The 10,623-nt window shown below is 35.6% G+C and overlaps 1 long non-coding RNA gene across 1 annotated transcript; it reads left to right on the top strand.

Annotated features, from left to right (window-relative positions):
• The first annotated feature begins 630 nt into the window (after positions 1–630).
• Positions 631–2,668, top strand: LOC136802523 (uncharacterized). The gene is made up of 3 exons (XR_010846019.1): positions 631–696; positions 1,455–1,534; positions 2,369–2,668. It is a non-coding gene; the product is annotated as an uncharacterized lncRNA (long non-coding RNA).
• Positions 2,669–10,623: the final 7,955 nt, after the last annotated feature.

Raw genomic sequence — 10,623 nt, 5'->3', positions numbered from 1 at the left:
ATTCCTTGGAAATTGAAAGAAATTTGTCCAAAAAAGGGCTAAACCGCGAAAATTTAAACCCGCGAAATGCAATTTTTCCGATTTTTTTTTCGACCGCGAATATTAGTTCCCATTTTTTGTATTCTAAAATGCCATCTTTAAGGAGGTAATTTTTTCCAGTGGTGATTATGATTTTTGGTTCTTCCTTTCTCTTTTTTTTCTTTGCCTTAAATCGCTCGCTTTTGATTAAAGTTGATTCTTTCACTCTCAGGGTTTAAAGGTTAATTTTTTGTGTCTTGCGGAACTTTTTGTCGTGGTTTTCTTGTGTGAAGAAAAATGTGAAAAATTGGTTACAATTGGGGCTTGGTGTCCAAGCGAGTCTATGACGCAGGTGTTCTTTAAAGTGATTATGTGTGTGCAAAATTCACAATCGTTAAATTCCTATTGTCCTAATATTATTGAGATTGGTAGTTTAATGACTAGTATCGGTCAAGCTTCGAATTTCACCATAAAATTTACCAGCTTTTAATATTTTAGTCCAAAAGGAATTAATTAAATACAATGCCCACTCTAATTCACAATTAAAATAGTGCAAAAACTGGGCCGTAATTTTAGCCTATAAAAAATTAATTCAATCAATTTATTTTTACAGATAAAACAGATACAGATGATCGTTCAACTTCAACTAAATCTAGTAAAGAAAAACGAAAAACTCACGTAAGATAAGCAATTTTTATCACGTTACCCCTTAGTTAAACCCAAAGTCCATTTGTCGCATTCCAATACTTCCATTGATTAAGCTATGTCAGAAAATAATTATTATTCCTTTCCTCCATGTTAATGATATTAATGCCCATTTATAATAGGTTCCAGCCTGGGCGACTTCTGTAGATATTTCAGTGATGCCCTTAATCAGGCCAACTTTTATGGCTTTTAACATAAACTCTCGTTTGCCCCCTCCCCATCCTAAAGGCGCACCTAAGCTGATGAGGGTGAGAAACTTGTTTTCTAGAAAAGCCCAAAGTTGGACACTTTCTTACTCGAACTTTCCGAATCATTCCATCATTCGAGTGATAACCGAACTTGTTCTAACTTTTCAATCTAAAGATGATTAAAAAAATTCAAATCATTTCATTGGTTTTCGTGCTAATTGCAACGTTTTTTTTGCGAACAACAGAATTTACAAGGTTTTAGAACATCAAAAACTTTTTAAGCCTTTGGATGCTCTTAACTTTTTGAGTTTTAAGCCTAAAAATTTTCCTAAAATGTTTTTATTTTCACCATTCATTCTATGAATATTTCTGTCCATTTTCCTAAGAAAATAGGTGTTTTAGGTGTTTTAAAATGTTTTTAACTTGTTTTTAATATTTTGGCAATCAAAGCCTTGTTTTTATTTTTATATAGCTTGTTCTTATATGACGTGTAGCTTACTCAAACATTTAGTTGTTAACTTTTTGTCGTGGTTTTTTTTACAGTCAGCAGTAATCGACAAACACGGTCAATTTCGAGTAGTTTCTGGAACAGAGGAAGAAAACAGTGATGTTGATATACAAAGGTTATTACAGTTGACTCTCGCTAATTCGAACTCGAACGGAGAATCTCATTAGTTCGAATTATAGAGAGATTTGAATTAAAGAAAGCATTTACGAAGGTTTCTCCTCGGCGGGAACTGAAAACTAGTTCGAATTAGCGGGAGTCTACTGCATCTAATGAAAAATCTATCGAACCAAAGACTTTAAAGATGAAAGCTTTGCTTACTCTCAGGTGATGTATACAAAACCTTTTTAAGGCCTTCTATAAACTATTTGAAACATTTGTAGCCCTAAGCTCTGTAACAGTCGGTCTTAAACATAACCGTCTGACACGTCTCAGTGTCTGTGTTAAAATGGTATTTCTTTGAAAACCCTAGGGACTTTTCCACTGTCTTTTTTCCTTTACTAAAAATGACAACTGTGATAAACTGCATCCATGCACATAATAAATATGCAAAAAGATTATAACAAATAGTAGTACTTTCAATTCTACTTTAATCGGATTAAATTTTGCGAGATTAAATTTCGTGTAGCAAAAAAGATCGCGAAATTTTCTGGATCTTATTTCGCGAGTCAGCGTTTTGAAAAATTTCGTGTAGATTTAATTTCGCGAATGAGCCTTAAAATAGCTGAAAATAGCCATTTTTTACCACAAATAGAGAGTATGACTGTTTCCTCCACCGAAAAAGAGTTTTCAAAAATTAGATTAGATTAGTAGATTCAATCTCACGCAATTTCGCGAGACTTACTTTCACGAAGATGGCAGATATTCGCGAAATGGCAAAATTTAATCTCGCGAAAGTTAATCCGATTTTAGTGTGTATTATATGTACGTATAAAATTTTTAACGGTTATAGTTCAAAGAAGAGTCGGCGTCGCCAACGAAGGGAAATGGCAAACTCGATGCTGAGTAGTTCTGTTAACACTTGATCAAAACTCGGTGAATGTATAACATGATATGAAGTACCTGATATCTATAGTAAAGATTGGTCGTCAAGAGTTTGACAGACAGTGTATAAGGAATTGAAGGGCTATTGCATCAATATAAAGGAAGATACTTCGTGTTTTGACCTGATTGGTTGGTTTGCTGGTTTGAAATTTGTATTCAACATCTTCTGCATTGAACACCATTTCTTTATATCGTTTCCCACAACTTTTGTAATAAATGTACATTCCATTTTACCTAGCCTGTATAACGGGCTACGCTCTTCAGAGCAGAAGTTAATCAGGCTGGCACACGTCGTTTTAAAACATTCTTCCAACGTTCATGTCTTGGATGTTATGGATGTCAAATGGACATCATTGGTTACAACTGGTTATCAACGAGACACCCCTTTTAAAATTGAAACACCTAAAAGGGATAATCAGATTTTGTATAACTATTTTGAAAGTCGAGATATTGAAGCTACAGATTTATAAAGCCCGAGGGGCTAGATGTCGTACTTTGACTGGAAAGTGTGCCGAGGTTAGGTTGGAAATGTTACATAGGTCACGTGACGTTACAATAGAATTTCAGCACCAATCAGAAGCTTTGCGACTTTTCGAAAACAATATCAACAATATTATTTCTTGCGATATTCACTTTTTTTTTGCCACAATCTTTCAAGAAATATATTGAGAATTCCGGTTATTTTGACGTTTTTCGAGATTTAAAGTTCGGGCGAAAAAGCTGATTTTGGGCTATCTCTTTAATTTAATCGAATATTTCAATTTGAGACGGGTAGGCAGACTTCCAGGCTATATTCGGAGCCTTACTGGACCATTTTTGAACTTTTGGATCCTAAGGTCTAAAGTCTAGCGTTAAAACTCAGAGTTAAAACTCTACCCTTCGAACCTACTTTAGAGCACTTACAAATCGATTGTGGTTTCAAAACTTCCTGGGGAATTTCCCATTTGTCTCAAATATTTCTTGAAGGATTGTCTGAAAAACTGAAAATTGCTGATTTCTGCTCTGTGGGTGGTCCAAAATTACCTGAAAACCTCTAAAATTCGTCTTAAAGCATGTTTCGGACCATTTTGAAGGGTTTGCTCCTGGCCAAAATCACTTTTTTATGAAATATTTAATATTTTGCAAAGGTCCAATTTACGAAAAGTCAAAAACGTGAAAATTTCAGGAAATTTTGACTTTTTTTCGAGTTTTAGCCCCTAAAATTGTAGAAAGGGGATTTTTGAGCCAAAAAAAATTGCTTTAAACTTGGAATAAGAACCCTCGCTGAGCAGAATTTGGCATTTTTCAGTTTCTCAGACAATCTTTCAAGAAATATATTGAGAATTCCAGTTATTTTGACGTTTTTCGAGATTTAAAGTTCGGGCGAAAAAGCCGATTTTGGGCTATCTCTTTAATTTAATCGAATATTTCAATTTGAGACGGGTAGGCAGACTTCCAGGCTATATTCGGAGCCTTACTGGACCATTTTTGAACTTTTGGATCCTCATATCCTAAGTCTAAAGTCTAGCGTTAAAACTCAGAGTTAAAACTCTACCCTTCGAACCTACTTTAGAGCACTTACAAATCGATTGTGGTTTCAAACTTCCTGGGGAATTTCCCATTTGTCTCAAATATTTCTTGAAGGATTGCAGCGATGGCTTAAATCACGACATCTAGCCTTTCGGACTTTACAAATCTGTGATTAAAGCTACAAAGTTACGGCTGAGATTCACCGAGAGGCATTTTTAAGGCCTGTCTCCACTTGTGCGCGCTGCGATCGCCCCTTTTGGCTTCAATCCTTTTTGCTTTGAAAAATGAATACGTCGTAAAAATGTAGCGCGCTCTCGAAAAAAAAGTTGAACACATTTCAACTTTTTTCAACCGTTGCTTCAGATCGCGCCAATGGAGTTTCCTCTTTTTTTCTTTTGACCAATATAGCGTGGAAGCTTCGTTCGAAAAAGTGCGATCGAAGCGCGCGCAAGTGGAGACCGACCTTTAAAAAGAATTATATTGTTACTTTGTAAAAATGTCCATAGTATTCCCATCGCCGGCATTTTTGGTAAGCTGTTGGATATCTCCACAGTTCAATTATGGGCTGTTTGTTAGTAAATGGCATTTTGCCCTTGATGTTTTGCCTCTGGAATGGTTCAACTTTGAAAATTTCGTGAAAATTAGCGTTTTTAAGAGAAGTCGTTGCAGTGTCAATCTTTCGCAAATTTAAAAACCCACTTTCCCGTGGAAATAATTGTTGAATAGCGGCTAGACGAAAAAAATCGTGAAAAAAACAACAACTGAATTTCCATTTTTAGGACCCGCATATTGTAAATTTTTGTAAATTTTGCTTACGCGCATGCGTTTGCCAAAAGAGTCGCACTCCACTCGCTAACGCTCGCTCCGTGCGTAATAATGGACGTTTTTTGTTTTTTTTGGGACCCTTGGGGCATAAGGTACCTGTTGACCGCATAAATTTCAAAATTCGCGAATTGACCGGTGACAACATTAGGGGGTAAAGCAGGGGGTGGTCGGTAGTAAAATCTCAGACATATATGAGTAGTAAAAGGATTTTTACGAATTTTTACATACCACCACCCAGACTCTTGGAAGAGGTATTTTACTACCCTGGTAGTAAAAGCTTTTGGGACAATTTGTCATGGAGACCACCTATTTTTTGGTTGCTTTTCGGAATGATTTTGCAAAAAAAGCTAAAAAATGATTATTTCTGTGACACATTTTTCACGTAGTGCAAAAATTAATGTTTTTCCCTTAGAATTAAAGTCTTTTTATATTGACAAAAAATTTCGAGAATTTTTTGTTTGCAGCAAACAACTTTCCAACAGAAAATTTTTTCAAATTATAAAAATTTTCAGATTTTTTCAGAAAAGTCATCAAGAAAATTAAAAGAATTACAAAAAATAGCTAAAATTTGCTAATTTTACCAGTTTTAACTACCCAGGTAGTAAAATTGTTTCAACATTTAACACATAGATACCACCCATTTTAGTATTTAACTACCCTGGGTAGTAAAATTCTTTTTCGATTTTTCGTCACACCACCACCGTAGTAAACGTCATTATGTCTGAGATTTTACTACCGACCCCCCCTGGGTAAAGGGACCCACTGACGTCACGGGTTTGGGAAAAACTTCAAATTGCGATATCTCGAGTTTGAAGAAGAGTAGAGAGGTCGTTGACCCCTCATTTTATCGGGAATTTTATGGGGAATGAGATGAGAGGGTTTATAAGGCTTGAATAGGACTTTAAAATTTGGCTGAATTTTTAGCCATTTTTAGCTGATGACGTCATCAAAACAAAAAAAATGCGATAACTCGAGATTGGAAAGGAATTGGGAGGTCGTTGACCCCTCATTCTATCGGAATTTTATTTGGAATAAGATGGGATTGGAAAGGAGTTTGGAAATGGCTAACCCCTCTTTGGATCGGAAAATTTATCGAGAATGCAATGAGAGAGGGGTGTCATAAGGGCCTTAGGACGACTTTAAATAAAAATTAGTTAACATTTGGGTAAGCAGCGTGAGAAAATCAAAACAAAACAGCCGAAAAGAACTGAACTCTCGGAATAAATAATGGAAAAACGTAAAAAAAACTTTTTTTGATGAGCTCTTTCTCCATTCTTTCATAGATTTCCAAAAAGTCAGTCAAATTAAAACTGATGAAATATATAAAAATTATTACAAAACTACTCGACACACACGTGACACGACCCAAAGTAAATAAATTCAGCTTTCGGCACTTTCGTTCGCTTCGTGAAAACCAAACAGTTCTTTTTATCAATGTATGCATAAAAACTTGAAATTCTTTAATACTAGTCAAGAATATTTTCCATAACAAAACGAGGGAAATTCAATGTCTTTGATTAAACCAGGTAACGAGGGATTTTTGTAAAAAGTCTCTTGTGTCTCTCCCAATCCTCCACAAAACTGTGTCTTTGACTTATCAGCATCAATTCTTCAACAATCAACACTTCTTACTTCGAAAATTCAACCCAATTAGTTTTTGTTGCAAAAATGTTGTTTCAGATCATTCATAGCTTAAACCAGTATGCATTTTCTCATCTATGCATCGAAACAAAAACATCAAAAAGCGTTATCAATCTGATAGAGAAACGCATCAATGAAGAGTTTCTTCTCAATCGAAAAAAATTCAATACATCTTGTTTTTCTGTGTTTACTGTAATGTATAATACTTTCACATCTCTGAAAAAGCTGCTGCATTTATTTTGAAGCTTCTGGATCGACAAAATCTTTCTTTATTTTCATGTGCATAATTTCGGCGGGAACTTCGGTCGAATGTTTTTGTTCGAATCTAAAATTCGAATCGACATTCAAAGCCGGCAGCCGAAATTCAAAATGGCGGCATAAGCTCTGATAAATCTCACGGAATCTTAATTCAAATCTCGAAATATCAACACCATCTCTCGTCATCCAACTTCAATCTTGAAGAATCTCAACTATCAAACATTATTGAATACTTCGGTCAACAAATTTTTCAACATGACGAGACGAAGAACACCAAAAACTCCAAACACTCCAAAATCAACAAAATCAAATCTTAACTCTGGAACGACCAACATTGATGACTTGAATCTCGAAACTCCAAGTACACCCACGACCACCCCATCACAACAATCTCCCTCCATGTGTGATATACGTGGAAAGAAGAACCTCAATGATCAATTTCAAAATGAAGATATTGACTTCTCAAAAGAAGAGCTCCTTGCAATAGTGAAATCTTTGAGAGAAGAAGTCACAACCCTAAAAGACAGGGTCAACAGTCTCGAAGTCAATCTTATCAAAGCTGACTCCCACATAGCAATTGTATCACGAACGTCGACCCTCTTGAAGGAGGAACTTGATAGAGCAGAACAATACTCACGAAGAGCCTGTATAATTATGAGGGGTGTCCCTGCAAAGCCTGATGACACACCAACTGACCAAGAAAACAAAGTGAAACAAATTCTAGAGGATCATGCTCCGGATGTTATACCTGCACTAGACAAGACCCACCCGATTGGGCCAATCAGCAAAAACAATAAACAAAGTATGATATTACGCTTTAACAAACACTCTACTGTTAAAAGATTGTACAAAATACGCAAACATTATTCCATGAAAACTGAAGCAATTACTTGACTTTCACAAAGGTATTAAGTATTGTTTTTTTTTTTTAATATATATACATTTGCTCTTTAGGAACCTTTTTTTTAATTTCGCTTAGCGAAAGTATTACGATAGCCTTTCTGCGGCGGCGGGGGAGAATTTTTTTGGGGCGAAGATTATGGCGTGGGCGTTTGGCTGCGGGCGTACTACGGCAAATTCTAAAGGTGGACTCACTCACAAAGATAAAAAGTGATAAAAAACAGGGCTTTTCTTAATAAATAAAATACGCTAAAGGTAAGAAGTGTAACCAAGCCTTTGCAAACATTCATCGTGAGAACTTTTTAATGGCTGCTTTTGAAACTAGCTGCTGCTGTTTAAATTTTTATCATATTTTCTGGTCTTTTGTAGAGTGTTTAAAGAGGTTTAATATTTGTTTACTACTAAGTACTTTATGTTTGTGTAGTTAGTGAATGCACCAATAAATTGATCAGTAAGTAGTACAAAAAGAGTTAATTTTCCACAACAAACAACAACATTATTAACCCTCTCTTCTCTTCTTCTTCATCAAAACTACAAACAGCACAGGTATGATCACCAGTACTTATAGCGCTGATGTGAAAATAGGTCTGCGTGAGGGGAGGTATTCTGCGTGAAAAGGGTTTTCGAAGCTGCAGCGGAGGAGATCATCTTTTATTTCAAAAATTCTTTTTACGGGGGTCAAACATAATTTAACGAGTAACTTGTTTTTTTTGTGAACAATTTAAAAGGGTATTCTTCGTTATTTGCATTTATTTAGTTTTTATTTGAAACAATTATTAAAAGGATTTTTTTCGTCCATTATGCATCAAGTAATGGGTGTAATGGAAAATAAAAGATGACTGAATTGGGCATACCGGATAAGTGGGATAAGGGGGAACCTGGGACTAACGGGAACCCTAAATGTTGGGAACCTAAGTGGGAACCTAAATGAACACCGGAAAAGTGGGATGGGGGAACCTAAGTGGGAACCTAAATGAACACCGGAAAAGTGGGATGGGGAACCTAAAGTGGGAACCTAATTTTTTTATTTTTTTATTTTTTTTTTTTTTTTTTTTTATAAGCAATATATTTCGCACGTCTATTGACCATATGAAACAGAACTTTTGATTTTACATTTTATAAAGTTTTTTCTCCCTTTCTTTTATCAAACGCTCTTTGGAGAACTTGTAAGGATGGTGCTTCAACAATATCTTTTCTAGATCATTCCAAGGTGTCACACTTCTGTAAAAAGAGAGTTTGCTTTGGTAGCCTCTCATACCGTCATTAGCAAAGTTCCTTTGAAGCTCGTAATCATGCTGACGTCGTGTGTTGTGTTCGAGGAGTAAATTTCTCTGATTTTATAGACTCGTCATAAATGTGGAGGTTCTTGAAAACTTCCAATATCACCAACTTGCCGCCTGGTCTTTAGGCTAGGTAGATTGATGAGTCGTAGCCGATCTTCGTATGAGTAGTTTCTATAGCAACTAACTAGCCTTGTTATCGTTGGACGCCCCTCGATTGCATTGATATGTTTTATTAGCCGTGGAGACATTACTACATGTTGCATATTCCAAATGGGGTCTGACAAATGCATGAAAAAGCGTTCGAAACATATCTGGTGAGAGAAATTCGAAGCTCCTGCTAATCAAGCCAACGATAGAGTTAGCTTTCTTGATTTTACTGAATATATGGGCTTCAAAGGTCAGGTCACTATCGATTATCACTCCTAGATCTTTTTCTTGGTCAACATGTTCTAGAACAGATCCTGATAGGGATGGACATATTTGATGTTCCAAATTTTACCCAGTGTTAAAAANTAAAAGCCGGACTGGCTTTGACCAAATTTTAAACCCTTAGAGTGCACTTATTCTCATTTTTGCTCATTTCCATCCTTACAGTGTACTTTGGGAAGCTTGGAAAAAAGGGCCGCACGTACGGTATGTCGTTTACCTTGAGTGCCCCCCCCCCGTGGATCTATGCTTATGTGTATTGAAACGTGGCAAGCCGTGCAATATGTTCTATTTTACTATCAAACATTTTTGAATTAATGAAGTGTATTCACACGCTGTACTGTTTGGTTGGTACAGAAAGAAAAACGAGCTAGAATCCGTTAAATGCTAAGCGACCCCAGCCCTGACCCGAAAATTGGAGCTGCTGCTGATAAAAAAACAATGTTTATTGCATCAAGAGTGAACAAAAACTAGATCGTAAATAATGTTTTACTAGATTCTGTATTCAAGCAAATTAGATCCGTGCAAAAGAAAGAAGAGGCTCTAAGTTATCCATCGAGCTATGAACGAACTTCTAATTCCTTCTAGATTTGAAGATATGACGGTTTTTTAAAGTTTAAAGTTTAAAGTCAATTAAGTCAATTTACTAAAAGAACCTTTTAAAAAGATGCACTATAAAACTGCTGATAAATAAACATGCTTTTTTGAGCTAATTGAATAAATAAATTCCCTTTGTTTTATTTTCAACATTATTGTTTGCGAACCGTAATGTAAAAAGTAAATAACTGGTGTTCTTATTATGATAAAAGGTTTTTTCTTTCCTTGCATATAATATCTTTCTTATCTTTATGTATTTGTTTTTAAAGAAAAATATTTCAATTCTATTAATAATTAAACAACTTAGGTTCCCACTTTAGGTTCCCGGGTTCCCCCATCCCACTTTTCAGGTAAAAAGTATGTGCACATCTTTTCAAAATTTTCAAAATTTGAAAAGTAAACACAAATCGCCATTTTCAATAGACCTATTTATTTAAACATAAAGGAATTCTTCTTAAACTACGATAAGACTTGCTATCGAGCAAGTCTTATTTTTCGCTTATGTATTTGTTTTTAAAGAAAAATATTTCAATTCTATTAATAATTAAACAACTTAGGTTCCCACTTAGGTTCCCATCCCACCCACTTTTCCGGTGTTCATTTTGGTTCCCACTTAGGTTCCCCCATCCCACTTTTCCGGTGTTCATTTAGGTTCCCACTTAGGTTCCCCCATCCCACTTTTCCGGTGTTCATTTAGGTTCCCACTTAGGTTCCCCCATCCCAC

Source organism: Clytia hemisphaerica, unplaced genomic scaffold (genome assembly GCF_902728285.1).
Source record: "Clytia hemisphaerica strain Z4C2 unplaced genomic scaffold, Clytia hemisphaerica genome assembly, whole genome shotgun sequence".
In the NCBI taxonomy this organism is placed as follows: Eukaryota; Metazoa; Cnidaria; class Hydrozoa; order Leptothecata; family Clytiidae; genus Clytia; species Clytia hemisphaerica.
Note: the sequence above shows the minus strand (reverse complement) of the source record. Positions and strands in the feature narration are given on the sequence as shown.